Source organism: Scyliorhinus torazame, chromosome 17 (assembly GCF_047496885.1).
Source record: "Scyliorhinus torazame isolate Kashiwa2021f chromosome 17, sScyTor2.1, whole genome shotgun sequence".
NCBI lineage: Eukaryota > Metazoa > Chordata > Chondrichthyes > Carcharhiniformes > Scyliorhinidae > Scyliorhinus > Scyliorhinus torazame.
Window position 1 is genome coordinate 6504013 of NC_092723.1, and position 6279 is coordinate 6510291.

Sequence of the window (6279 nt, forward strand, 5' to 3'; positions counted from 1 at the left end):
ATGTCCCAAAACAGCACTTGGACCTGTTTAGCTTGGGGCCATGTTCATGTCTGCGTCAGAATACTTTCTTGAGTCGCGACACATGTCCCTCTGTGGTTGTGAACCAGATTATGATATCGTCAACATAGACACGAACCCCTTCTATTCCCTCCATCATCTGTTCCATGATGCGATGGAAAATCTCTGATGCCGAGATGATGCCAAATGGCATTCGGTTGTAGCAGAATCTGCCAAAAGGCGTGTTGAAGGTACAGAGCCTTCTGCTGGATTCTTCAACTTGGATTTGCCAAAATCCTTGGGATGCGGCCAATTCTGTGAAGAAGCGCGCTTGTGCCATCTCACTCATGATTTTTTCTCTCTTCAGGATGGGGTAATGTTCCCGCATAATGTTTTTGTTTAGATCCTTGGGGTCAATGCAGATGCGTAGGTCCCCCGAAGGCTTCTTTACTCACATCATCGAGCTGCCCAGCTGGTTGGTTCAGTGACCTTGGAGATGATGCCTTTTTGTTGTAGACTCGTGAACTCTGCCTTCAGGCGCTCTCTCAATGGAGCAGGGACACGTCATGGTGCTGGCTTGGCATCAGGCCGCAGTAGAATCTTGTACTCGTACGGCAGCATGCCCATCCCGCTAAATACATCTGGGTGCTGGGTTAGGATGTCGTCGATGTTGGCCTGAAGATCCGAATGGGACGGCGTCGTGGTGGAGACCCTTTGAATGAGGTTCAGTTGCTTGCAGGCGTGCGCACCTAGCAGGGACGCCCTGTCTGGTTTAACAATCTCGAAGCGTAAGCTTGCTTGTGTGTGTCGGCTGGACACCTGCAGATGGCAGGACCCCAGTGCCTTGATTGTGTTTCCATTGTAGTCCAGGGGTTTTCAGGCAGCTGGAAGGATTGTGGGGGGCTTCTTGATTCTCTTGAAGTCCACCTGCGAAGTCAGGTTGGTGGAGGCACCTGTGTCCAGTTTGAACTGGATGGGGCAGTGGTTGACCTTCATCACTGCATACCATTCGTCCTTGGAATCCACGGGCAGGATTGATTGGACTCGCGATGTGTCCGGTGTGGCGTATTCGTACTTCATAATAATGCCCACTCGGTAAGTGTTGTCCAGGTATTCATCATCTGGGTCCGTTGCACTGCCTGGATCAGAGTCATGCATTCGGTGTTGCACACTTCTGATGCGCCGCTGCCGGAATTGGGAGCGCTGGCTCCTGACTGGTGGTGCAGATCTGCACAGGGCTGCATAGTGGTTTGGTTTCCCACAGTTTAAACAGCGTTTGCCTCTTGCAGGGCCGTTTTTTAAAAAATGGGCGGTGCCGCAGTTCGCACACGTCATGACGCGGCGTCATGACGCTCAGTGCGTCGTTGCGCATGCGCGGTGCGTTTCTTGGACGTCTGCACCTGTACATTGCGGTTTTTGGCTGCTTCGTGTTCCCGATCGCATTGCGCATGTGTCCCGGGAAGAGTGTGCGAAATGGCCGCTTTCGTCAATGTGGTGGCGCTGCATCCGGGAGATGGCCTGGACACTCTCCACCTCGTGGGAGGCTTGTTTTTCACATTCTGCCGTTTTGTACCGTGAATAGCGATTTTTAGAGTGCTCATGCACAGTACACATTTCAATCGCGGCTGGCAGAGTCATGTGCTTGATTTTCAACAATTGCTCCCGCAGAGGATCAGTGGACTCCAAAAACGATTTGGTCTCTGATCATGGAGTCAGTGACATCACCGAAGTTGCAGAATTGCGCTAGCAATCTAAGGCTAGTTAGATAGGAGTTGAAAGATTCATCTTTACCTTGCTTCCTCTGCTTGAAGATGTAGCGCTCGAAGATTTTGTTGGGGTCCACCTCGCAATGGTGTTGAATTTGTCCAGGATGGTTTGATACTTCGCTTTGTCCTGCCCTTCGGAAAAGTGAAAGGAGTTGAAGATCTCTATCGCATGGTCACCCGCAGTGGTGAGTAGAAGAGCTATCTTCTGAGCATTGGTTGCGCCATTGAGGTCGGATGCTTCCATGTATAGTTGAAATTTCTGCTTGAATGATCGCCAGTTGGCACTAAAATTGCCGGTGGTCCTGAGCTGATGAGGAGCCTGAATCTTGTCCATTGTGCCTGTATTCAGTAGCTGGTTGTCACAGATCTTGCTAAATAGATTGAACAGTCACTCTTGGTATCATGTTGTGTTATACTGCTTCGGATAACACAGGCTGCTACTTGATGCAGTCTTAACTAAAGGATGCTCCAGACTCTGAAATGAGTTCAACTTGTTTATTGAACTATTAACACAGTTCTCAAATGAGTTTGACTCTCTGCTAATCTAACTGTAGTAACTCAGTCTAACTGTACCAGCTTGCTCTAAGCCACGTGCTGGGGTTGATGCTGCTGATCAACCCTGTCTAACTCTCTAGGTGTCTGTCTGTGGAAAGAGGCAGGGTGTGAGTGCCTCATCCCTTTTATAGTGTTTATGTCATGCCCCCTTGTGGTGATGCCACCTCTGAGTATCCTGACTGCCCATTGGTTGTGTCCTATTCTGAGTATTAATTGGTCGCATGTTTGCATATCATGACACTCACATCTCGCAAATACATTTTTAACAAGTTCTGCATTTGGGTTTCAGCCTAGATTTTTGCTGAAGTACAGTAACATTTGTCATTAAGGCAACATGTGGCAACTATTTTGCGCAGAGAATGATCTCACAAACAGCAAAAGGGATGACGATTGAAAGGGACTCTCTCATGAAGATCATTTTCAACAGTTAATCTGTTTTGGGAGGTCTTGGTTGAGGGAAAGTTTTTTTTCTTTAAATAGAACCACTGATCAGGAAGATATGGCTCGAGATTAAATTCTCACCCAAATGCCGATGCCTCCAAAGTTATAGACACGTGGGCAGCACGGTAGCATTGTGGATAGCACAATTGCTTCACAGCTCCAGGGTCCCAGGTTCGATTCTGGCTTGGGTCACTGTCTGTGCGGAGTCTGCACATCCTCCCCGTGTGTGCGTGGGTTTCCTCCGGGTGCTCCGGTTTCCTCCCACAGTCCAAAGATGTGCAGGTTAAGTGGATTGGCCATGATAAATTGCCCTTAGTGTCCAAAAATTGCCCGTAGTGTTGGGTGGGGTTACTGGGTTATGGGGATTGGGTGGAGGTGTTGACCTTGGGTAGGGTGCTCTTTCCAAGAGCCGGTGCAGACTCGATGGGCCGAATGGCCTCCTTCTGCACTGTAAATTCTATGATATCTATGATACTCAAAACAGGATCGAAATGATGTCAGAATCACACCATCGATTAGACTTGAATCTGCAGCTTTCTGAGTCAGAGTGTTGTCAACTGAACCAAATTGATGTTACTTTAGTAAACCAACAAAGTCATTTCCATATTGCAGATGGTGCTTGGTGCCAATCTCTGCTCTGCACATTTGCCAAGCTTTTCTTCTTGGCTGTTTAGTGTGCCACCAAAGTAAAAATTCCTGATTCTATTTCTTGGGGCTGCAATTGGTCGAGATCAGTTACATAACAGGCTCAAAGCTAATCAAATATGGCCTTTTTCACCACGATTGCTTTTTATTTTCAATGGAAACTCATTTACTCACTCTTTCACATTGCTGGCGTAAACCAAAGAACATTCACTCTCAGTAGTTGGCAAAACCGCTGTAATAATAGTAATCTTTATTATTGTCACAAGTATGATTACATTAACGCTGCAATGAAGTTACTGTGAAAAGCTCCTCGTCGCCACATTCTGGCGCCTGTTCGGGTACACAAAGGGAGAATTCAGAATGTCCAATTCACCTAACAAGCACATCTTTCGGGACTTGAGGGAGGAAACCGGAGCACCCGGAGGGAACCCACGCAGACACGGGGAGAACGTGCAGACTCCGCACAGACAGTGACCCAAGCCGGGAATCAAATCTGGGTCCCTGGCGCTGTGAAGCAACAGTGCTAACCACTGTGCTACCATAAGTTGACTCAAATGGGTTTACCATTGCACACAGCTGTACCAATCATAGAATCATAGAATCATAGAATTTACAGTGCAGTAGGAGGCCATTTGGCCCATCGAGTCTGCACCGGCTCTCTGAATGAGCACCCTATCCCCATAACCCAGTAACCCCACCCAACACTAAGGGCAATTTTAGACACTAAGGGCAATTTAGCTGGCCAATCCACCTAACCTGCACATCTTTGGACTGTGGGAGGAAACCGGAGCACCCGGAGGGAACCCACGCAGACACGGGGAGAACGTGCAGACTCCGCACAGACAGTGACCCAAGCCGGGAATCAAATCCGGGTCCCTGGCGCTGTGAAGCAACAGTGCTAACCACTGTGCTACCATAAGTTGACTCAAATGGGTTTACCATTGCACACAGCTGTACCAATCATAGAATCATATAATCATAGAATTTACAGTGCAGTAGGAGGCCATTCGGCCCATCGAGTCTGCACCGGCTCTCTGAAAGAGCACCCTACCCAAGCCCACACCTCTACCCTATTCCCATAACCCAGTAACCCCACCCAACACTAAGGGCAATTTTAGACACTAAGGGCAATTTAGCATGGCCAATCCACCTAACCTGCACATCTTTGGACTGTGGGAGGAAAACGGAGCACCCGGAGGAAACCCACGCACACACGGGGAGAACGTGCAGACTCCGCACAGACAGTGACCCAAGCCGGGAATCGAACCTGGGACCCTGGAGCTGTGAAGCAATTGTGCTAACCACCGTGCTACCGTGCTACCCAATCACTCCAACCATTTCCACTTCTTTATAATCCGACTGAAGACCACGGGGTCTGCACCATCAGGTTTCCCGTAGCCTTACCTGAGTGTGATATCCCCAGATGAGAGGGCAGAATTACACCCTTACCTAGGTGACATTGGGCCATAAATACCTAGGCCCGAGTCTGGGCAGGTCGGGAGAGACCCTTTGGGAAGTCGGGGTGTGCTGAGTAGGTGAATAAATATTGCGTTTTTCTAATCCATCATCGCTTGCTCGCAGTCGTTTGCCTGACACTTTCCAACATTACCCAGTGAAAGCAGTCTCTCCCGAACACTGCAGAAATCTGCCTTCCGCCATTGAAGATAGAAAAATAGATGAGGGATCAATCTTTAAGACCATTGTTCAGCATTCACAGAGCTGAAGCTGCTGTTGCAATAAACCTCAAATCAAGATGGTGCCTTTGGCTACAGCCCTCGTTACCAGTTGCAATGAGGTGTGGGTCATTATACCCAAAGTGATCCATTCACATTGGGAATTTTATTCTTCTGATACCCGATAGAAAATGCGCAGATTTGCATTTAGCATTATCGTGTGGCAAAAGTGCATTTAAAAAATAATAAAACTGGGGGTCTTTAATCAAGAGGGATCTTCATGGGCAAGGCAGGAAGAACGCTGTCCAATCCGTGATAAGTAGAACGCAGAGACGATAGTAGAAATTACTAACAAGTTTTATTCCAATAGCATTCCAGTACCCCTCTACTCCCCTAACGGTCTCCTTCCCCAACCTGCACATAGCCTGGGGGTTTCCAATTGGGGCTCTCCTAGTAGAAGGGGAAGACCCGCCCCCTTAAAGGGAATGCCCCCCCCCCACACACCGCTCCTCAAAGGGGAAGGTCATATTCCGGAGAGGTCATGGGAAGTTGTATTGTCCTGATCCCGGGACCTCCGTTGGGGTTACAGCAGGCACATTGTTATTCTTAACGGTAATGCCTTTTTAGTGGAGCCAGGAACTACATTCCTCAAGATACAGTGACACTAAATTGCAATGCCTTATCATTTTGAGTCACTGCATGGCGTTCCAAAGACCTTAATTTGGTTGTCTCCAGATGTTGACAGGAACTAATGTTGGCAGAACCCGATGTACAAGAACAAAAAAAAAGAAAAAAAACTTGCTGCCAAATCTTAAACTGTGAAAACAACGAAAAAGCTGAAGAAAAGTGAAGCTTTTTTGTTTTGTCCCCAATTAGAAAATGTGAAGAGATGTCTATAACTGCTGATGACTTCTGACAATAAGTACTTTTCAAGAATCCACCAGAAAGGCAGGCATTCTGTCGTTTATAACTTCACTAGGAATGCATATAAACCATCCCCATTGTAAAATGAAGAGGTTTAGCCTTCTGAAATGTCTCTGCCCAGAAAGAAAACTTCGGAGGCTATTTCAATTTTCCTTTAATAAGTCTCCACAGAATTGCGTATCCATCCTACAGACCCTTGAGCGACTTAAGTAGCTGCCAGAATGATTCTTGGTGAAATGATGCATAAATATTGGAAAGAATGTGGGGAATGCAATGAT